The 19,931-nt window shown below is 50.9% G+C and overlaps 1 protein-coding gene and 36 non-coding genes across 38 annotated transcripts in view; 28 read left to right on the forward strand and 9 right to left on the reverse strand.

The window, feature by feature from the left end:
* myrfl (myelin regulatory factor like) overlaps positions 1 to 19,931 on the forward strand; it is a 250,410-nt gene that overhangs the window by 130,249 nt on the left and 100,230 nt on the right. The window lies entirely within an intron of this gene.
* On the forward strand, positions 964 to 1,035 carry trnae-uuc (transfer RNA glutamic acid (anticodon UUC)). Its single transcript has one exon. It is a non-coding gene; the product is annotated as a tRNA-Glu (tRNA).
* On the forward strand, positions 1,124 to 1,210 carry trnay-gua (transfer RNA tyrosine (anticodon GUA)). Its single transcript is given in 2 exon segments — positions 1,124 to 1,160; positions 1,175 to 1,210. It is a non-coding gene; the product is annotated as a tRNA-Tyr (tRNA).
* On the reverse strand, positions 1,300 to 1,371 carry trnae-cuc (transfer RNA glutamic acid (anticodon CUC)). The gene has a single exon. It is a non-coding gene; the product is annotated as a tRNA-Glu (tRNA).
* On the forward strand, positions 1,674 to 1,746 carry trnar-acg (transfer RNA arginine (anticodon ACG)). Its single transcript has one exon. It is a non-coding gene; the product is annotated as a tRNA-Arg (tRNA).
* trnae-uuc (transfer RNA glutamic acid (anticodon UUC)) lies at positions 3,229 to 3,300 on the forward strand. Its single transcript has one exon. It is a non-coding gene; the product is annotated as a tRNA-Glu (tRNA).
* trnay-gua (transfer RNA tyrosine (anticodon GUA)) lies at positions 3,389 to 3,475 on the forward strand. Its single transcript is given in 2 exon segments — positions 3,389 to 3,425; positions 3,440 to 3,475. It is a non-coding gene; the product is annotated as a tRNA-Tyr (tRNA).
* trnae-cuc (transfer RNA glutamic acid (anticodon CUC)) lies at positions 3,565 to 3,636 on the reverse strand. The gene has a single exon. It is a non-coding gene; the product is annotated as a tRNA-Glu (tRNA).
* trnar-acg (transfer RNA arginine (anticodon ACG)) lies at positions 3,939 to 4,011 on the forward strand. Its single transcript has one exon. It is a non-coding gene; the product is annotated as a tRNA-Arg (tRNA).
* Positions 5,494 to 5,565, forward strand: trnae-uuc (transfer RNA glutamic acid (anticodon UUC)). The gene has a single exon. It is a non-coding gene; the product is annotated as a tRNA-Glu (tRNA).
* Positions 5,654 to 5,740, forward strand: trnay-gua (transfer RNA tyrosine (anticodon GUA)). The gene is given in 2 exon segments: positions 5,654 to 5,690; positions 5,705 to 5,740. It is a non-coding gene; the product is annotated as a tRNA-Tyr (tRNA).
* trnae-cuc (transfer RNA glutamic acid (anticodon CUC)) lies at positions 5,830 to 5,901 on the reverse strand. Its single transcript has one exon. It is a non-coding gene; the product is annotated as a tRNA-Glu (tRNA).
* On the forward strand, positions 6,204 to 6,276 carry trnar-acg (transfer RNA arginine (anticodon ACG)). Its single transcript has one exon. It is a non-coding gene; the product is annotated as a tRNA-Arg (tRNA).
* On the forward strand, positions 7,759 to 7,830 carry trnae-uuc (transfer RNA glutamic acid (anticodon UUC)). The gene has a single exon. It is a non-coding gene; the product is annotated as a tRNA-Glu (tRNA).
* Positions 7,919 to 8,005, forward strand: trnay-gua (transfer RNA tyrosine (anticodon GUA)). Its single transcript is given in 2 exon segments — positions 7,919 to 7,955; positions 7,970 to 8,005. It is a non-coding gene; the product is annotated as a tRNA-Tyr (tRNA).
* On the reverse strand, positions 8,095 to 8,166 carry trnae-cuc (transfer RNA glutamic acid (anticodon CUC)). Its single transcript has one exon. It is a non-coding gene; the product is annotated as a tRNA-Glu (tRNA).
* Positions 8,469 to 8,541, forward strand: trnar-acg (transfer RNA arginine (anticodon ACG)). Its single transcript has one exon. It is a non-coding gene; the product is annotated as a tRNA-Arg (tRNA).
* trnae-uuc (transfer RNA glutamic acid (anticodon UUC)) lies at positions 10,024 to 10,095 on the forward strand. Its single transcript has one exon. It is a non-coding gene; the product is annotated as a tRNA-Glu (tRNA).
* Positions 10,184 to 10,270, forward strand: trnay-gua (transfer RNA tyrosine (anticodon GUA)). Its single transcript is given in 2 exon segments — positions 10,184 to 10,220; positions 10,235 to 10,270. It is a non-coding gene; the product is annotated as a tRNA-Tyr (tRNA).
* Positions 10,360 to 10,431, reverse strand: trnae-cuc (transfer RNA glutamic acid (anticodon CUC)). The gene has a single exon. It is a non-coding gene; the product is annotated as a tRNA-Glu (tRNA).
* trnar-acg (transfer RNA arginine (anticodon ACG)) lies at positions 10,734 to 10,806 on the forward strand. The gene has a single exon. It is a non-coding gene; the product is annotated as a tRNA-Arg (tRNA).
* On the forward strand, positions 12,289 to 12,360 carry trnae-uuc (transfer RNA glutamic acid (anticodon UUC)). The gene has a single exon. It is a non-coding gene; the product is annotated as a tRNA-Glu (tRNA).
* On the forward strand, positions 12,449 to 12,535 carry trnay-gua (transfer RNA tyrosine (anticodon GUA)). Its single transcript is given in 2 exon segments — positions 12,449 to 12,485; positions 12,500 to 12,535. It is a non-coding gene; the product is annotated as a tRNA-Tyr (tRNA).
* trnae-cuc (transfer RNA glutamic acid (anticodon CUC)) lies at positions 12,625 to 12,696 on the reverse strand. The gene has a single exon. It is a non-coding gene; the product is annotated as a tRNA-Glu (tRNA).
* On the forward strand, positions 12,999 to 13,071 carry trnar-acg (transfer RNA arginine (anticodon ACG)). Its single transcript has one exon. It is a non-coding gene; the product is annotated as a tRNA-Arg (tRNA).
* trnae-uuc (transfer RNA glutamic acid (anticodon UUC)) lies at positions 14,554 to 14,625 on the forward strand. Its single transcript has one exon. It is a non-coding gene; the product is annotated as a tRNA-Glu (tRNA).
* Positions 14,714 to 14,800, forward strand: trnay-gua (transfer RNA tyrosine (anticodon GUA)). The gene is given in 2 exon segments: positions 14,714 to 14,750; positions 14,765 to 14,800. It is a non-coding gene; the product is annotated as a tRNA-Tyr (tRNA).
* Positions 14,890 to 14,961, reverse strand: trnae-cuc (transfer RNA glutamic acid (anticodon CUC)). The gene has a single exon. It is a non-coding gene; the product is annotated as a tRNA-Glu (tRNA).
* On the forward strand, positions 15,264 to 15,336 carry trnar-acg (transfer RNA arginine (anticodon ACG)). Its single transcript has one exon. It is a non-coding gene; the product is annotated as a tRNA-Arg (tRNA).
* trnae-uuc (transfer RNA glutamic acid (anticodon UUC)) lies at positions 16,819 to 16,890 on the forward strand. Its single transcript has one exon. It is a non-coding gene; the product is annotated as a tRNA-Glu (tRNA).
* Positions 16,979 to 17,065, forward strand: trnay-gua (transfer RNA tyrosine (anticodon GUA)). Its single transcript is given in 2 exon segments — positions 16,979 to 17,015; positions 17,030 to 17,065. It is a non-coding gene; the product is annotated as a tRNA-Tyr (tRNA).
* trnae-cuc (transfer RNA glutamic acid (anticodon CUC)) lies at positions 17,155 to 17,226 on the reverse strand. The gene has a single exon. It is a non-coding gene; the product is annotated as a tRNA-Glu (tRNA).
* trnar-acg (transfer RNA arginine (anticodon ACG)) lies at positions 17,529 to 17,601 on the forward strand. The gene has a single exon. It is a non-coding gene; the product is annotated as a tRNA-Arg (tRNA).
* trnae-uuc (transfer RNA glutamic acid (anticodon UUC)) lies at positions 19,084 to 19,155 on the forward strand. The gene has a single exon. It is a non-coding gene; the product is annotated as a tRNA-Glu (tRNA).
* On the forward strand, positions 19,244 to 19,330 carry trnay-gua (transfer RNA tyrosine (anticodon GUA)). The gene is given in 2 exon segments: positions 19,244 to 19,280; positions 19,295 to 19,330. It is a non-coding gene; the product is annotated as a tRNA-Tyr (tRNA).
* Positions 19,420 to 19,491, reverse strand: trnae-cuc (transfer RNA glutamic acid (anticodon CUC)). Its single transcript has one exon. It is a non-coding gene; the product is annotated as a tRNA-Glu (tRNA).
* trnar-acg (transfer RNA arginine (anticodon ACG)) lies at positions 19,794 to 19,866 on the forward strand. The gene has a single exon. It is a non-coding gene; the product is annotated as a tRNA-Arg (tRNA).

A 19,931-nucleotide genomic window follows, 5' to 3' on the forward strand; every position in this document is an offset into this window, starting at 1 on the left:
CAAGTGTGTGAAACTTAGGCGCCAAGTGGGCTGTACAAACCTCCTGGAGTTTCATTCATTTAACGTCTCCTACAAGACACTGCGTCCAGCCTATTATGTTAGAATGTCAAACCTACCCCAATCCTAAACCCAAGCTCAAAGTTTCCTGCTGCGTTTTATGGACCTCCAAACTTACCCCCAACTCTAAACCCAACCTCACAGTAACAAACCTCCATGTGGTTTTCATTCATTCAATGTCCTGTACATGGCACAGAATACAACCTATTGCATTTTACTAATATCACACCTACCCCAGCCCCAGGGCCAACCTCACAGTAATCTGCTGTTTTGTGTTCAGTTTTACACCTAGCCCAACCCTAAACACAACCTCAGAGTAACCAGTTTCTATTTTCTTTATTTTTATGACTGTCTACTACAGCTACATCAATCGCAAACCCAGCCTACTTGTGGCATAAGTGCTTACCACTTAGAGGTCAGCCAGCCAACTTGCAGTGTAATCTCCTCCACTTGTAGATCTCTGAGCTGCAGCAACACCTAAGTGCTCTGACACAAAGACATAAAAGAAACCATTGCTTTTAACCTCCTCTTGGAGAGGAGAGAGTCTCCGACCCTGGATCTCAGGTCTTCTGTGGAGGGACTGTCAGGAATCCTGTGAGAGCATCCCATCCACACAACCTCTCGCCATAAAAACAAAGCAGAACGTGTGGTGAAGGAACTCCGGGTTGACAAAGCCTTGTCCTTGCTTCAAGCAGTTTGCTAACAAGGTGCTGAACAGAGCGCCGGTGGCACAAAGGATAACGCTTGTGACGATGGATCAGAAGATTGTAGGTTACGGAAACTAAGAAACTGTGCATGAGAACGTGCGTGAGTGTATGAGTGGCACTTGAGCAAGCGGAGCAGGGAAGTGCGGGCGGTCAGAAAGAACTGGAGTTTGTGCCAAGACTGGGTCTCAAAAGTGGCAGTTCCCATATGGTCTAGCGGTCAGGATTCCTGGTTTTCACCCAGGCGGCCCGGGTTCGACTCCCGGTATGGGAAGGCTTGAGTGCTTTTGCTTCTGTCCTTTTCGGCCAGCAGTCGGACTGCAGCGACCTTGTAGGGTGTTGTTGTGTAAGTGCCTCGTAAGCCTTCGATAGCTCAGTTGGTAGAGCGGAGGACTGTAGGTGGGATGTTGGCAATCCTTAGGTCGCTGGTTCGACTCCGGCTCGAAGGAGGCCTTTTGCGCTCAGCCCTGCTTTCTTGCCTTTGCCAAGTCATGCTAGGCGCTACAGCTCGAGGTTTACCATGGAGGTGAAAAGAAAGTTCCCTGACCGGGAATCGAACCCGGGCCGCGGCGGTGAGAGCGCCGAATCCTAACCACTAGACCACCAGGGAAGGCCTGGCAAGAGCTTGCCCTCAAGCCTGGCTGTGGGCCTCCAGCCAGGTGTGCTGCAGCTGCCTGCTCTGACAAAAATAGCTCTAACGCTTGTAACCTCCTCCTGGAGAGGAGAAAGTCTCAGAGCCTGGATCACAGTTCTTCTAGGGAGGGACTGTCACATGCTCTGTGTAAGAGCATCCTATCGGCACCACAACTTGTCATGATAACAAAGCACAGCATGCGTCGAAGGAACTCCATCTTGACCGAACCGTGTCCTCCTATCGGAGCAGGGTGCTCTTGAGCAGTGCAGAGAGAGACTGGGCCAGTGGCGCAATGGATAACGCGTCTGACTACGGATCAGAAGATTCTAGGTTCGACTCCTGGCTGGCTCGCTCTGGACTTTTTGCCTTGCTGTCAGTCAGTGCACTGCGGTCGCCGTTTGCCCCTGCCGGAGTTGTTCGGTTCTACTCTGGAGTGAATCGAGTTTCTGGGGCCGCCAGCACAGAGCCCGTGGGGTGCTCCCCTGGCTCCAAAGGCTGCCCCAACTGCTCTCATGTCTTGGTCCTGTACATCCCTCGGGACTTCCAGAATAAAGCAGTACAGCCAGTCTCCTTTGAAGACGCCAGTGACAGCTTGTAGACCAAAATGTTTGCTGTGAGGCTAAGGCGTTCTACTGCAGCACAGATACACGTACGTAAAAGCAGACAAGATTCAAAAACAAAGTGCCAACCCCAAACAAGGTTCCAGTCAAAATGACCATCTCAGACAAGTGTGAGCAATGCTTCAGTCTCTGTTATATGTCTGCAAATATGCCACACAGTGCAGATGCTCATACTAATGAAAAGGAAGTTACCTGACTGAGAAAGGTATAAATAGAAATCGGAGCCTGCGCCAAATGGCCTGGTCAGCTCCAAGTGTGTGAAACTTAGGCGCCAAGTGGGCTGTACAAACCTCCTGGAGTTTCATTCATTTAACGTCTCCTACAAGACACTGCGTCCAGCCTATTATGTTAGAATGTCAAACCTACCCCAATCCTAAACCCAAGCTCAAAGTTTCCTGCTGCGTTTTATGGACCTCCAAACTTACCCCCAACTCTAAACCCAACCTCACAGTAACAAACCTCCATGTGGTTTTCATTCATTCAATGTCCTGTACATGGCACAGAATACAACCTATTGCATTTTACTAATATCACACCTACCCCAGCCCCAGGGCCAACCTCACAGTAATCTGCTGTTTTGTGTTCAGTTTTACACCTAGCCCAACCCTAAACACAACCTCAGAGTAACCAGTTTCTATTTTCTTTATTTTTATGACTGTCTACTACAGCTACATCAATCGCAAACCCAGCCTACTTGTGGCATAAGTGCTTACCACTTAGAGGTCAGCCAGCCAACTTGCAGTGTAATCTCCTCCACTTGTAGATCTCTGAGCTGCAGCAACACCTAAGTGCTCTGACACAAAGACATAAAAGAAACCATTGCTTTTAACCTCCTCTTGGAGAGGAGAGAGTCTCCGACCCTGGATCTCAGGTCTTCTGTGGAGGGACTGTCAGGAATCCTGTGAGAGCATCCCATCCACACAACCTCTCGCCATAAAAACAAAGCAGAACGTGTGGTGAAGGAACTCCGGGTTGACAAAGCCTTGTCCTTGCTTCAAGCAGTTTGCTAACAAGGTGCTGAACAGAGCGCCGGTGGCACAAAGGATAACGCTTGTGACGATGGATCAGAAGATTGTAGGTTACGGAAACTAAGAAACTGTGCATGAGAACGTGCGTGAGTGTATGAGTGGCACTTGAGCAAGCGGAGCAGGGAAGTGCGGGCGGTCAGAAAGAACTGGAGTTTGTGCCAAGACTGGGTCTCAAAAGTGGCAGTTCCCATATGGTCTAGCGGTCAGGATTCCTGGTTTTCACCCAGGCGGCCCGGGTTCGACTCCCGGTATGGGAAGGCTTGAGTGCTTTTGCTTCTGTCCTTTTCGGCCAGCAGTCGGACTGCAGCGACCTTGTAGGGTGTTGTTGTGTAAGTGCCTCGTAAGCCTTCGATAGCTCAGTTGGTAGAGCGGAGGACTGTAGGTGGGATGTTGGCAATCCTTAGGTCGCTGGTTCGACTCCGGCTCGAAGGAGGCCTTTTGCGCTCAGCCCTGCTTTCTTGCCTTTGCCAAGTCATGCTAGGCGCTACAGCTCGAGGTTTACCATGGAGGTGAAAAGAAAGTTCCCTGACCGGGAATCGAACCCGGGCCGCGGCGGTGAGAGCGCCGAATCCTAACCACTAGACCACCAGGGAAGGCCTGGCAAGAGCTTGCCCTCAAGCCTGGCTGTGGGCCTCCAGCCAGGTGTGCTGCAGCTGCCTGCTCTGACAAAAATAGCTCTAACGCTTGTAACCTCCTCCTGGAGAGGAGAAAGTCTCAGAGCCTGGATCACAGTTCTTCTAGGGAGGGACTGTCACATGCTCTGTGTAAGAGCATCCTATCGGCACCACAACTTGTCATGATAACAAAGCACAGCATGCGTCGAAGGAACTCCATCTTGACCGAACCGTGTCCTCCTATCGGAGCAGGGTGCTCTTGAGCAGTGCAGAGAGAGACTGGGCCAGTGGCGCAATGGATAACGCGTCTGACTACGGATCAGAAGATTCTAGGTTCGACTCCTGGCTGGCTCGCTCTGGACTTTTTGCCTTGCTGTCAGTCAGTGCACTGCGGTCGCCGTTTGCCCCTGCCGGAGTTGTTCGGTTCTACTCTGGAGTGAATCGAGTTTCTGGGGCCGCCAGCACAGAGCCCGTGGGGTGCTCCCCTGGCTCCAAAGGCTGCCCCAACTGCTCTCATGTCTTGGTCCTGTACATCCCTCGGGACTTCCAGAATAAAGCAGTACAGCCAGTCTCCTTTGAAGACGCCAGTGACAGCTTGTAGACCAAAATGTTTGCTGTGAGGCTAAGGCGTTCTACTGCAGCACAGATACACGTACGTAAAAGCAGACAAGATTCAAAAACAAAGTGCCAACCCCAAACAAGGTTCCAGTCAAAATGACCATCTCAGACAAGTGTGAGCAATGCTTCAGTCTCTGTTATATGTCTGCAAATATGCCACACAGTGCAGATGCTCATACTAATGAAAAGGAAGTTACCTGACTGAGAAAGGTATAAATAGAAATCGGAGCCTGCGCCAAATGGCCTGGTCAGCTCCAAGTGTGTGAAACTTAGGCGCCAAGTGGGCTGTACAAACCTCCTGGAGTTTCATTCATTTAACGTCTCCTACAAGACACTGCGTCCAGCCTATTATGTTAGAATGTCAAACCTACCCCAATCCTAAACCCAAGCTCAAAGTTTCCTGCTGCGTTTTATGGACCTCCAAACTTACCCCCAACTCTAAACCCAACCTCACAGTAACAAACCTCCATGTGGTTTTCATTCATTCAATGTCCTGTACATGGCACAGAATACAACCTATTGCATTTTACTAATATCACACCTACCCCAGCCCCAGGGCCAACCTCACAGTAATCTGCTGTTTTGTGTTCAGTTTTACACCTAGCCCAACCCTAAACACAACCTCAGAGTAACCAGTTTCTATTTTCTTTATTTTTATGACTGTCTACTACAGCTACATCAATCGCAAACCCAGCCTACTTGTGGCATAAGTGCTTACCACTTAGAGGTCAGCCAGCCAACTTGCAGTGTAATCTCCTCCACTTGTAGATCTCTGAGCTGCAGCAACACCTAAGTGCTCTGACACAAAGACATAAAAGAAACCATTGCTTTTAACCTCCTCTTGGAGAGGAGAGAGTCTCCGACCCTGGATCTCAGGTCTTCTGTGGAGGGACTGTCAGGAATCCTGTGAGAGCATCCCATCCACACAACCTCTCGCCATAAAAACAAAGCAGAACGTGTGGTGAAGGAACTCCGGGTTGACAAAGCCTTGTCCTTGCTTCAAGCAGTTTGCTAACAAGGTGCTGAACAGAGCGCCGGTGGCACAAAGGATAACGCTTGTGACGATGGATCAGAAGATTGTAGGTTACGGAAACTAAGAAACTGTGCATGAGAACGTGCGTGAGTGTATGAGTGGCACTTGAGCAAGCGGAGCAGGGAAGTGCGGGCGGTCAGAAAGAACTGGAGTTTGTGCCAAGACTGGGTCTCAAAAGTGGCAGTTCCCATATGGTCTAGCGGTCAGGATTCCTGGTTTTCACCCAGGCGGCCCGGGTTCGACTCCCGGTATGGGAAGGCTTGAGTGCTTTTGCTTCTGTCCTTTTCGGCCAGCAGTCGGACTGCAGCGACCTTGTAGGGTGTTGTTGTGTAAGTGCCTCGTAAGCCTTCGATAGCTCAGTTGGTAGAGCGGAGGACTGTAGGTGGGATGTTGGCAATCCTTAGGTCGCTGGTTCGACTCCGGCTCGAAGGAGGCCTTTTGCGCTCAGCCCTGCTTTCTTGCCTTTGCCAAGTCATGCTAGGCGCTACAGCTCGAGGTTTACCATGGAGGTGAAAAGAAAGTTCCCTGACCGGGAATCGAACCCGGGCCGCGGCGGTGAGAGCGCCGAATCCTAACCACTAGACCACCAGGGAAGGCCTGGCAAGAGCTTGCCCTCAAGCCTGGCTGTGGGCCTCCAGCCAGGTGTGCTGCAGCTGCCTGCTCTGACAAAAATAGCTCTAACGCTTGTAACCTCCTCCTGGAGAGGAGAAAGTCTCAGAGCCTGGATCACAGTTCTTCTAGGGAGGGACTGTCACATGCTCTGTGTAAGAGCATCCTATCGGCACCACAACTTGTCATGATAACAAAGCACAGCATGCGTCGAAGGAACTCCATCTTGACCGAACCGTGTCCTCCTATCGGAGCAGGGTGCTCTTGAGCAGTGCAGAGAGAGACTGGGCCAGTGGCGCAATGGATAACGCGTCTGACTACGGATCAGAAGATTCTAGGTTCGACTCCTGGCTGGCTCGCTCTGGACTTTTTGCCTTGCTGTCAGTCAGTGCACTGCGGTCGCCGTTTGCCCCTGCCGGAGTTGTTCGGTTCTACTCTGGAGTGAATCGAGTTTCTGGGGCCGCCAGCACAGAGCCCGTGGGGTGCTCCCCTGGCTCCAAAGGCTGCCCCAACTGCTCTCATGTCTTGGTCCTGTACATCCCTCGGGACTTCCAGAATAAAGCAGTACAGCCAGTCTCCTTTGAAGACGCCAGTGACAGCTTGTAGACCAAAATGTTTGCTGTGAGGCTAAGGCGTTCTACTGCAGCACAGATACACGTACGTAAAAGCAGACAAGATTCAAAAACAAAGTGCCAACCCCAAACAAGGTTCCAGTCAAAATGACCATCTCAGACAAGTGTGAGCAATGCTTCAGTCTCTGTTATATGTCTGCAAATATGCCACACAGTGCAGATGCTCATACTAATGAAAAGGAAGTTACCTGACTGAGAAAGGTATAAATAGAAATCGGAGCCTGCGCCAAATGGCCTGGTCAGCTCCAAGTGTGTGAAACTTAGGCGCCAAGTGGGCTGTACAAACCTCCTGGAGTTTCATTCATTTAACGTCTCCTACAAGACACTGCGTCCAGCCTATTATGTTAGAATGTCAAACCTACCCCAATCCTAAACCCAAGCTCAAAGTTTCCTGCTGCGTTTTATGGACCTCCAAACTTACCCCCAACTCTAAACCCAACCTCACAGTAACAAACCTCCATGTGGTTTTCATTCATTCAATGTCCTGTACATGGCACAGAATACAACCTATTGCATTTTACTAATATCACACCTACCCCAGCCCCAGGGCCAACCTCACAGTAATCTGCTGTTTTGTGTTCAGTTTTACACCTAGCCCAACCCTAAACACAACCTCAGAGTAACCAGTTTCTATTTTCTTTATTTTTATGACTGTCTACTACAGCTACATCAATCGCAAACCCAGCCTACTTGTGGCATAAGTGCTTACCACTTAGAGGTCAGCCAGCCAACTTGCAGTGTAATCTCCTCCACTTGTAGATCTCTGAGCTGCAGCAACACCTAAGTGCTCTGACACAAAGACATAAAAGAAACCATTGCTTTTAACCTCCTCTTGGAGAGGAGAGAGTCTCCGACCCTGGATCTCAGGTCTTCTGTGGAGGGACTGTCAGGAATCCTGTGAGAGCATCCCATCCACACAACCTCTCGCCATAAAAACAAAGCAGAACGTGTGGTGAAGGAACTCCGGGTTGACAAAGCCTTGTCCTTGCTTCAAGCAGTTTGCTAACAAGGTGCTGAACAGAGCGCCGGTGGCACAAAGGATAACGCTTGTGACGATGGATCAGAAGATTGTAGGTTACGGAAACTAAGAAACTGTGCATGAGAACGTGCGTGAGTGTATGAGTGGCACTTGAGCAAGCGGAGCAGGGAAGTGCGGGCGGTCAGAAAGAACTGGAGTTTGTGCCAAGACTGGGTCTCAAAAGTGGCAGTTCCCATATGGTCTAGCGGTCAGGATTCCTGGTTTTCACCCAGGCGGCCCGGGTTCGACTCCCGGTATGGGAAGGCTTGAGTGCTTTTGCTTCTGTCCTTTTCGGCCAGCAGTCGGACTGCAGCGACCTTGTAGGGTGTTGTTGTGTAAGTGCCTCGTAAGCCTTCGATAGCTCAGTTGGTAGAGCGGAGGACTGTAGGTGGGATGTTGGCAATCCTTAGGTCGCTGGTTCGACTCCGGCTCGAAGGAGGCCTTTTGCGCTCAGCCCTGCTTTCTTGCCTTTGCCAAGTCATGCTAGGCGCTACAGCTCGAGGTTTACCATGGAGGTGAAAAGAAAGTTCCCTGACCGGGAATCGAACCCGGGCCGCGGCGGTGAGAGCGCCGAATCCTAACCACTAGACCACCAGGGAAGGCCTGGCAAGAGCTTGCCCTCAAGCCTGGCTGTGGGCCTCCAGCCAGGTGTGCTGCAGCTGCCTGCTCTGACAAAAATAGCTCTAACGCTTGTAACCTCCTCCTGGAGAGGAGAAAGTCTCAGAGCCTGGATCACAGTTCTTCTAGGGAGGGACTGTCACATGCTCTGTGTAAGAGCATCCTATCGGCACCACAACTTGTCATGATAACAAAGCACAGCATGCGTCGAAGGAACTCCATCTTGACCGAACCGTGTCCTCCTATCGGAGCAGGGTGCTCTTGAGCAGTGCAGAGAGAGACTGGGCCAGTGGCGCAATGGATAACGCGTCTGACTACGGATCAGAAGATTCTAGGTTCGACTCCTGGCTGGCTCGCTCTGGACTTTTTGCCTTGCTGTCAGTCAGTGCACTGCGGTCGCCGTTTGCCCCTGCCGGAGTTGTTCGGTTCTACTCTGGAGTGAATCGAGTTTCTGGGGCCGCCAGCACAGAGCCCGTGGGGTGCTCCCCTGGCTCCAAAGGCTGCCCCAACTGCTCTCATGTCTTGGTCCTGTACATCCCTCGGGACTTCCAGAATAAAGCAGTACAGCCAGTCTCCTTTGAAGACGCCAGTGACAGCTTGTAGACCAAAATGTTTGCTGTGAGGCTAAGGCGTTCTACTGCAGCACAGATACACGTACGTAAAAGCAGACAAGATTCAAAAACAAAGTGCCAACCCCAAACAAGGTTCCAGTCAAAATGACCATCTCAGACAAGTGTGAGCAATGCTTCAGTCTCTGTTATATGTCTGCAAATATGCCACACAGTGCAGATGCTCATACTAATGAAAAGGAAGTTACCTGACTGAGAAAGGTATAAATAGAAATCGGAGCCTGCGCCAAATGGCCTGGTCAGCTCCAAGTGTGTGAAACTTAGGCGCCAAGTGGGCTGTACAAACCTCCTGGAGTTTCATTCATTTAACGTCTCCTACAAGACACTGCGTCCAGCCTATTATGTTAGAATGTCAAACCTACCCCAATCCTAAACCCAAGCTCAAAGTTTCCTGCTGCGTTTTATGGACCTCCAAACTTACCCCCAACTCTAAACCCAACCTCACAGTAACAAACCTCCATGTGGTTTTCATTCATTCAATGTCCTGTACATGGCACAGAATACAACCTATTGCATTTTACTAATATCACACCTACCCCAGCCCCAGGGCCAACCTCACAGTAATCTGCTGTTTTGTGTTCAGTTTTACACCTAGCCCAACCCTAAACACAACCTCAGAGTAACCAGTTTCTATTTTCTTTATTTTTATGACTGTCTACTACAGCTACATCAATCGCAAACCCAGCCTACTTGTGGCATAAGTGCTTACCACTTAGAGGTCAGCCAGCCAACTTGCAGTGTAATCTCCTCCACTTGTAGATCTCTGAGCTGCAGCAACACCTAAGTGCTCTGACACAAAGACATAAAAGAAACCATTGCTTTTAACCTCCTCTTGGAGAGGAGAGAGTCTCCGACCCTGGATCTCAGGTCTTCTGTGGAGGGACTGTCAGGAATCCTGTGAGAGCATCCCATCCACACAACCTCTCGCCATAAAAACAAAGCAGAACGTGTGGTGAAGGAACTCCGGGTTGACAAAGCCTTGTCCTTGCTTCAAGCAGTTTGCTAACAAGGTGCTGAACAGAGCGCCGGTGGCACAAAGGATAACGCTTGTGACGATGGATCAGAAGATTGTAGGTTACGGAAACTAAGAAACTGTGCATGAGAACGTGCGTGAGTGTATGAGTGGCACTTGAGCAAGCGGAGCAGGGAAGTGCGGGCGGTCAGAAAGAACTGGAGTTTGTGCCAAGACTGGGTCTCAAAAGTGGCAGTTCCCATATGGTCTAGCGGTCAGGATTCCTGGTTTTCACCCAGGCGGCCCGGGTTCGACTCCCGGTATGGGAAGGCTTGAGTGCTTTTGCTTCTGTCCTTTTCGGCCAGCAGTCGGACTGCAGCGACCTTGTAGGGTGTTGTTGTGTAAGTGCCTCGTAAGCCTTCGATAGCTCAGTTGGTAGAGCGGAGGACTGTAGGTGGGATGTTGGCAATCCTTAGGTCGCTGGTTCGACTCCGGCTCGAAGGAGGCCTTTTGCGCTCAGCCCTGCTTTCTTGCCTTTGCCAAGTCATGCTAGGCGCTACAGCTCGAGGTTTACCATGGAGGTGAAAAGAAAGTTCCCTGACCGGGAATCGAACCCGGGCCGCGGCGGTGAGAGCGCCGAATCCTAACCACTAGACCACCAGGGAAGGCCTGGCAAGAGCTTGCCCTCAAGCCTGGCTGTGGGCCTCCAGCCAGGTGTGCTGCAGCTGCCTGCTCTGACAAAAATAGCTCTAACGCTTGTAACCTCCTCCTGGAGAGGAGAAAGTCTCAGAGCCTGGATCACAGTTCTTCTAGGGAGGGACTGTCACATGCTCTGTGTAAGAGCATCCTATCGGCACCACAACTTGTCATGATAACAAAGCACAGCATGCGTCGAAGGAACTCCATCTTGACCGAACCGTGTCCTCCTATCGGAGCAGGGTGCTCTTGAGCAGTGCAGAGAGAGACTGGGCCAGTGGCGCAATGGATAACGCGTCTGACTACGGATCAGAAGATTCTAGGTTCGACTCCTGGCTGGCTCGCTCTGGACTTTTTGCCTTGCTGTCAGTCAGTGCACTGCGGTCGCCGTTTGCCCCTGCCGGAGTTGTTCGGTTCTACTCTGGAGTGAATCGAGTTTCTGGGGCCGCCAGCACAGAGCCCGTGGGGTGCTCCCCTGGCTCCAAAGGCTGCCCCAACTGCTCTCATGTCTTGGTCCTGTACATCCCTCGGGACTTCCAGAATAAAGCAGTACAGCCAGTCTCCTTTGAAGACGCCAGTGACAGCTTGTAGACCAAAATGTTTGCTGTGAGGCTAAGGCGTTCTACTGCAGCACAGATACACGTACGTAAAAGCAGACAAGATTCAAAAACAAAGTGCCAACCCCAAACAAGGTTCCAGTCAAAATGACCATCTCAGACAAGTGTGAGCAATGCTTCAGTCTCTGTTATATGTCTGCAAATATGCCACACAGTGCAGATGCTCATACTAATGAAAAGGAAGTTACCTGACTGAGAAAGGTATAAATAGAAATCGGAGCCTGCGCCAAATGGCCTGGTCAGCTCCAAGTGTGTGAAACTTAGGCGCCAAGTGGGCTGTACAAACCTCCTGGAGTTTCATTCATTTAACGTCTCCTACAAGACACTGCGTCCAGCCTATTATGTTAGAATGTCAAACCTACCCCAATCCTAAACCCAAGCTCAAAGTTTCCTGCTGCGTTTTATGGACCTCCAAACTTACCCCCAACTCTAAACCCAACCTCACAGTAACAAACCTCCATGTGGTTTTCATTCATTCAATGTCCTGTACATGGCACAGAATACAACCTATTGCATTTTACTAATATCACACCTACCCCAGCCCCAGGGCCAACCTCACAGTAATCTGCTGTTTTGTGTTCAGTTTTACACCTAGCCCAACCCTAAACACAACCTCAGAGTAACCAGTTTCTATTTTCTTTATTTTTATGACTGTCTACTACAGCTACATCAATCGCAAACCCAGCCTACTTGTGGCATAAGTGCTTACCACTTAGAGGTCAGCCAGCCAACTTGCAGTGTAATCTCCTCCACTTGTAGATCTCTGAGCTGCAGCAACACCTAAGTGCTCTGACACAAAGACATAAAAGAAACCATTGCTTTTAACCTCCTCTTGGAGAGGAGAGAGTCTCCGACCCTGGATCTCAGGTCTTCTGTGGAGGGACTGTCAGGAATCCTGTGAGAGCATCCCATCCACACAACCTCTCGCCATAAAAACAAAGCAGAACGTGTGGTGAAGGAACTCCGGGTTGACAAAGCCTTGTCCTTGCTTCAAGCAGTTTGCTAACAAGGTGCTGAACAGAGCGCCGGTGGCACAAAGGATAACGCTTGTGACGATGGATCAGAAGATTGTAGGTTACGGAAACTAAGAAACTGTGCATGAGAACGTGCGTGAGTGTATGAGTGGCACTTGAGCAAGCGGAGCAGGGAAGTGCGGGCGGTCAGAAAGAACTGGAGTTTGTGCCAAGACTGGGTCTCAAAAGTGGCAGTTCCCATATGGTCTAGCGGTCAGGATTCCTGGTTTTCACCCAGGCGGCCCGGGTTCGACTCCCGGTATGGGAAGGCTTGAGTGCTTTTGCTTCTGTCCTTTTCGGCCAGCAGTCGGACTGCAGCGACCTTGTAGGGTGTTGTTGTGTAAGTGCCTCGTAAGCCTTCGATAGCTCAGTTGGTAGAGCGGAGGACTGTAGGTGGGATGTTGGCAATCCTTAGGTCGCTGGTTCGACTCCGGCTCGAAGGAGGCCTTTTGCGCTCAGCCCTGCTTTCTTGCCTTTGCCAAGTCATGCTAGGCGCTACAGCTCGAGGTTTACCATGGAGGTGAAAAGAAAGTTCCCTGACCGGGAATCGAACCCGGGCCGCGGCGGTGAGAGCGCCGAATCCTAACCACTAGACCACCAGGGAAGGCCTGGCAAGAGCTTGCCCTCAAGCCTGGCTGTGGGCCTCCAGCCAGGTGTGCTGCAGCTGCCTGCTCTGACAAAAATAGCTCTAACGCTTGTAACCTCCTCCTGGAGAGGAGAAAGTCTCAGAGCCTGGATCACAGTTCTTCTAGGGAGGGACTGTCACATGCTCTGTGTAAGAGCATCCTATCGGCACCACAACTTGTCATGATAACAAAGCACAGCATGCGTCGAAGGAACTCCATCTTGACCGAACCGTGTCCTCCTATCGGAGCAGGGTGCTCTTGAGCAGTGCAGAGAGAGACTGGGCCAGTGGCGCAATGGATAACGCGTCTGACTACGGATCAGAAGATTCTAGGTTCGACTCCTGGCTGGCTCGCTCTGGACTTTTTGCCTTGCTGTCAGTCAGTGCACTGCGGTCGCCGTTTGCCCCTGCCGGAGTTGTTCGGTTCTACTCTGGAGTGAATCGAGTTTCTGGGGCCGCCAGCACAGAGCCCGTGGGGTGCTCCCCTGGCTCCAAAGGCTGCCCCAACTGCTCTCATGTCTTGGTCCTGTACATCCCTCGGGACTTCCAGAATAAAGCAGTACAGCCAGTCTCCTTTGAAGACGCCAGTGACAGCTTGTAGACCAAAATGTTTGCTGTGAGGCTAAGGCGTTCTACTGCAGCACAGATACACGTACGTAAAAGCAGACAAGATTCAAAAACAAAGTGCCAACCCCAAACAAGGTTCCAGTCAAAATGACCATCTCAGACAAGTGTGAGCAATGCTTCAGTCTCTGTTATATGTCTGCAAATATGCCACACAGTGCAGATGCTCATACTAATGAAAAGGAAGTTACCTGACTGAGAAAGGTATAAATAGAAATCGGAGCCTGCGCCAAATGGCCTGGTCAGCTCCAAGTGTGTGAAACTTAGGCGCCAAGTGGGCTGTACAAACCTCCTGGAGTTTCATTCATTTAACGTCTCCTACAAGACACTGCGTCCAGCCTATTATGTTAGAATGTCAAACCTACCCCAATCCTAAACCCAAGCTCAAAGTTTCCTGCTGCGTTTTATGGACCTCCAAACTTACCCCCAACTCTAAACCCAACCTCACAGTAACAAACCTCCATGTGGTTTTCATTCATTCAATGTCCTGTACATGGCACAGAATACAACCTATTGCATTTTACTAATATCACACCTACCCCAGCCCCAGGGCCAACCTCACAGTAATCTGCTGTTTTGTGTTCAGTTTTACACCTAGCCCAACCCTAAACACAACCTCAGAGTAACCAGTTTCTATTTTCTTTATTTTTATGACTGTCTACTACAGCTACATCAATCGCAAACCCAGCCTACTTGTGGCATAAGTGCTTACCACTTAGAGGTCAGCCAGCCAACTTGCAGTGTAATCTCCTCCACTTGTAGATCTCTGAGCTGCAGCAACACCTAAGTGCTCTGACACAAAGACATAAAAGAAACCATTGCTTTTAACCTCCTCTTGGAGAGGAGAGAGTCTCCGACCCTGGATCTCAGGTCTTCTGTGGAGGGACTGTCAGGAATCCTGTGAGAGCATCCCATCCACACAACCTCTCGCCATAAAAACAAAGCAGAACGTGTGGTGAAGGAACTCCGGGTTGACAAAGCCTTGTCCTTGCTTCAAGCAGTTTGCTAACAAGGTGCTGAACAGAGCGCCGGTGGCACAAAGGATAACGCTTGTGACGATGGATCAGAAGATTGTAGGTTACGGAAACTAAGAAACTGTGCATGAGAACGTGCGTGAGTGTATGAGTGGCACTTGAGCAAGCGGAGCAGGGAAGTGCGGGCGGTCAGAAAGAACTGGAGTTTGTGCCAAGACTGGGTCTCAAAAGTGGCAGTTCCCATATGGTCTAGCGGTCAGGATTCCTGGTTTTCACCCAGGCGGCCCGGGTTCGACTCCCGGTATGGGAAGGCTTGAGTGCTTTTGCTTCTGTCCTTTTCGGCCAGCAGTCGGACTGCAGCGACCTTGTAGGGTGTTGTTGTGTAAGTGCCTCGTAAGCCTTCGATAGCTCAGTTGGTAGAGCGGAGGACTGTAGGTGGGATGTTGGCAATCCTTAGGTCGCTGGTTCGACTCCGGCTCGAAGGAGGCCTTTTGCGCTCAGCCCTGCTTTCTTGCCTTTGCCAAGTCATGCTAGGCGCTACAGCTCGAGGTTTACCATGGAGGTGAAAAGAAAGTTCCCTGACCGGGAATCGAACCCGGGCCGCGGCGGTGAGAGCGCCGAATCCTAACCACTAGACCACCAGGGAAGGCCTGGCAAGAGCTTGCCCTCAAGCCTGGCTGTGGGCCTCCAGCCAGGTGTGCTGCAGCTGCCTGCTCTGACAAAAATAGCTCTAACGCTTGTAACCTCCTCCTGGAGAGGAGAAAGTCTCAGAGCCTGGATCACAGTTCTTCTAGGGAGGGACTGTCACATGCTCTGTGTAAGAGCATCCTATCGGCACCACAACTTGTCATGATAACAAAGCACAGCATGCGTCGAAGGAACTCCATCTTGACCGAACCGTGTCCTCCTATCGGAGCAGGGTGCTCTTGAGCAGTGCAGAGAGAGACTGGGCCAGTGGCGCAATGGATAACGCGTCTGACTACGGATCAGAAGATTCTAGGTTCGACTCCTGGCTGGCTCGCTCTGGACTTTTTGCCTTGCTGTCAGTCAGTGCACTGCGGTCGCCGTTTGCCCCTGCCGGAGTTGTTCGGTTCTACTCTGGAGTGAATCGAGTTTCTGGGGCCGCCAGCACAGAGCCCGTGGGGTGCTCCCCTGGCTCCAAAGGCTGCCCCAACTGCTCTCATGTCTTGGTCCTGTACATCCCTCGGGACTTCCAGAATAAAGCAGTACAGCCAGTCTCCTTTGAAGACGCCAGTGACAGCTTGTAGACCAAAATGTTTGCTGTGAGGCTAAGGCGTTCTACTGCAGCACAGATACACGTACGTAAAAGCAGACAAGATTCAAAAACAAAGTGCCAACCCCAAACAAGGTTCCAGTCAAAATGACCATCTCAGACAAGTGTGAGCAATGCTTCAGTCTCTGTTATATGTCTGCAAATATGCCACACAGTGCAGATGCTCATACTAATGAAAAGGAAGTTACCTGACTGAGAAAGGTATAAATAGAAATCGGAGCCTGCGCCAAATGGCCTGGTCAGCTCCAAGTGTGTGAAACTTAGGCGCCAAGTGGGCTGTACAAACCTCCTGGAGTTTCATTCATTTAACGTCTCCTACAAGACACTGCGTCCAGCCTATTATGTTAGAATGTCAAACCTACCCCAATCCTAAACCCAAGCTCAAAGTTTCCTGCTGCGTTTTATGGACCTCCAAACTTACCCCCAACTCTAAACCCAACCTCACAGTAACAAACCTCCATGTGGTTTTCATTCATTCAATGTCCTGTACATGGCACAGAATACAACCTATTGCATTTTACTAATATCACACCTACCCCAGCCCCAGGGCCAACCTCACAGTAATCTGCTGTTTTGTGTTCAGTTTTACACCTAGCCCAACCCTAAACACAACCTCAGAGTAACCAGTTTCTATTTTCTTTATTTTTATGACTGTCTACTACAGCTACATCAATCGCAAACCCAGCCTACTTGTGGCATAAGTGCTTACCACTTAGAGGTCAGCCAGCCAACTTGCAGTGTAATCTCCTCCACTTGTAGATCTCTGAGCTGCAGCAACACCTAAGTGCTCTGACACAAAGACATAAAAGAAACCATTGCTTTTAACCTCCTCTTGGAGAGGAGAGAGTCTCCGACCCTGGATCTCAGGTCTTCTGTGGAGGGACTGTCAGGAATCCTGTGAGAGCATCCCATCCACACAACCTCTCGCCATAAAAACAAAGCAGAACGTGTGGTGAAGGAACTCCGGGTTGACAAAGCCTTGTCCTTGCTTCAAGCAGTTTGCTAACAAGGTGCTGAACAGAGCGCCGGTGGCACAAAGGATAACGCTTGTGACGATGGATCAGAAGATTGTAGGTTACGGAAACTAAGAAACTGTGCATGAGAACGTGCGTGAGTGTATGAGTGGCACTTGAGCAAGCGGAGCAGGGAAGTGCGGGCGGTCAGAAAGAACTGGAGTTTGTGCCAAGACTGGGTCTCAAAAGTGGCAGTTCCCATATGGTCTAGCGGTCAGGATTCCTGGTTTTCACCCAGGCGGCCCGGGTTCGACTCCCGGTATGGGAAGGCTTGAGTGCTTTTGCTTCTGTCCTTTTCGGCCAGCAGTCGGACTGCAGCGACCTTGTAGGGTGTTGTTGTGTAAGTGCCTCGTAAGCCTTCGATAGCTCAGTTGGTAGAGCGGAGGACTGTAGGTGGGATGTTGGCAATCCTTAGGTCGCTGGTTCGACTCCGGCTCGAAGGAGGCCTTTTGCGCTCAGCCCTGCTTTCTTGCCTTTGCCAAGTCATGCTAGGCGCTACAGCTCGAGGTTTACCATGGAGGTGAAAAGAAAGTTCCCTGACCGGGAATCGAACCCGGGCCGCGGCGGTGAGAGCGCCGAATCCTAACCACTAGACCACCAGGGAAGGCCTGGCAAGAGCTTGCCCTCAAGCCTGGCTGTGGGCCTCCAGCCAGGTGTGCTGCAGCTGCCTGCTCTGACAAAAATAGCTCTAACGCTTGTAACCTCCTCCTGGAGAGGAGAAAGTCTCAGAGCCTGGATCACAGTTCTTCTAGGGAGGGACTGTCACATGCTCTGTGTAAGAGCATCCTATCGGCACCACAACTTGTCATGATAACAAAGCACAGCATGCGTCGAAGGAACTCCATCTTGACCGAACCGTGTCCTCCTATCGGAGCAGGGTGCTCTTGAGCAGTGCAGAGAGAGACTGGGCCAGTGGCGCAATGGATAACGCGTCTGACTACGGATCAGAAGATTCTAGGTTCGACTCCTGGCTGGCTCGCTCTGGACTTTTTGCCTTGCTGTCAGTCAGTGCACTGCGGTCGCCGTTTGCCCCTGCCGGAGTTGTTCGGTTCTACTCTGGAGTGAATCGAGTTTCTGGGGCCGCCAGCACAGAGCCCGTGGGGTGCTCCCCTGGCTCCAAAGGCTGCCCCAACTGCTCTCATGTCTTGGTCCTGTACATCCCTCGGGACTTCCAGAATAAAGCAGTACAGCCAGTCTCCTTTGAAGACGCCAGTGACAGCTTGTAGACCAAAATGTTTGCTGTGAGGCTAAGGCGTTCTACTGCAGCACAGATACACGTACGTAAAAGCAGACAAGATTCAAAAACAAAGTGCCAACCCCAAACAAGGTTCCAGTCAAAATGACCATCTCAGACAAGTGTGAGCAATGCTTCAGTCTCTGTTATATGTCTGCAAATATGCCACACAGTGCAGATGCTCATACTAATGAAAAGGAAGTTACCTGACTGAGAAAGGTATAAATAGAAATCGGAGCCTGCGCCAAATGGCCTGGTCAGCTCCAAGTGTGTGAAACTTAGGCGCCAAGTGGGCTGTACAAACCTCCTGGAGTTTCATTCATTTAACGTCTCCTACAAGACACTGCGTCCAGCCTATTATGTTAGAATGTCAAACCTACCCCAATCCTAAACCCAAGCTCAAAGTTTCCTGCTGCGTTTTATGGACCTCCAAACTTACCCCCAACTCTAAACCCAACCTCACAGTAACAAACCTCCATGTGGTTTTCATTCATTCAATGTCCTGTACATGGCACAGAATACAACCTATTGCATTTTACTAATATCACACCTACCCCAGCCCCAGGGCCAACCTCACAGTAATCTGCTGTTTTGTGTTCAGTTTTACACCTAGCCCAACCCTAAACACAACCTCAGAGTAACCAGTTTCTATTTTCTTTATTTTTATGACTGTCTACTACAGCTACATCAATCGCAAACCCAGCCTACTTGTGGCATAAGTGCTTACCACTTAGAGGTCAGCCAGCCAACTTGCAGTGTAATCTCCTCCACTTGTAGATCTCTGAGCTGCAGCAACACCTAAGTGCTCTGACACAAAGACATAAAAGAAACCATTGCTTTTAACCTCCTCTTGGAGAGGAGAGAGTCTCCGACCCTGGATCTCAGGTCTTCTGTGGAGGGACTGTCAGGAATCCTGTGAGAGCATCCCATCCACACAACCTCTCGCCATAAAAACAAAGCAGAACGTGTGGTGAAGGAACTCCGGGTTGACAAAGCCTTGTCCTTGCTTCAAGCAGTTTGCTAACAAGGTGCTGAACAGAGCGCCGGTGGCACAAAGGATAACGCTTGTGACGATGGATCAGAAGATTGTAGGTTACGGAAACTAAGAAACTGTGCATGAGAACGTGCGTGAGTGTATGAGTGGCACTTGAGCAAGCGGAGCAGGGAAGTGCGGGCGGTCAGAAAGAACTGGAGTTTGTGCCAAGACTGGGTCTCAAAAGTGGCAGTTCCCATATGGTCTAGCGGTAAGGATTCCTGGTTTTCACCCAGGCGGCCCGGGTTCGACTCCCGGTATGGGAAGGCTTGAGTGCTTTTGCTTCTGTCCTTTTCGGCCAGCAGTCGGACTGCAGCGACCTTGTAGGGTGTTGTTGTGTAAGTGCCTCGTAAGCCTTCGATAGCTCAGTTGGTAGAGCGGAGGACTGTAGGTGGGATGTTGGCAATCCTTAGGTCGCTGGTTCGACTCCGGCTCGAAGGAGGCCTTTTGCGCTCAGCCCTGCTTTCTTGCCTTTGCCAAGTCATGCTAGGCGCTACAGCTCGAGGTTTACCATGGAGGTGAAAAGAAAGTTCCCTGACCGGGAATCGAACCCGGGCCGCGGCGGTGAGAGCGCCGAATCCTAACCACTAGACCACCAGGGAAGGCCTGGCAAGAGCTTGCCCTCAAGCCTGGCTGTGGGCCTCCAGCCAGGTGTGCTGCAGCTGCCTGCTCTGACAAAAATAGCTCTAACGCTTGTAACCTCCTCCTGGAGAGGAGAAAGTCTCAGAGCCTGGATCACAGTTCTTCTAGGGAGGGACTGTCACATGCTCTGTGTAAGAGCATCCTATCGGCACCACAACTTGTCATGATAACAAAGCACAGCATGCGTCGAAGGAACTCCATCTTGACCGAACCGTGTCCTCCTATCGGAGCAGGGTACTCTTGAGCAGTGCAGAGAGAGACTGGGCCAGTGGCGCAATGGATAACGCGTCTGACTACGGATCAGAAGATTCTAGGTTCGACTCCTGGCTGGCTCGCTCTGGACTTTTTGCCTTGCTGTCAGTCAGTGCACTGCGGTCGCCGTTTGCCCCTGCCGGAGTTG

Source organism: Danio rerio, chromosome 4 (genome assembly GCF_052040795.2).
Source record: "Danio rerio strain M-AB ecotype USA chromosome 4, GRCz13ab, whole genome shotgun sequence".
NCBI lineage: Eukaryota > Metazoa > Chordata > Actinopteri > Cypriniformes > Danionidae > Danio > Danio rerio.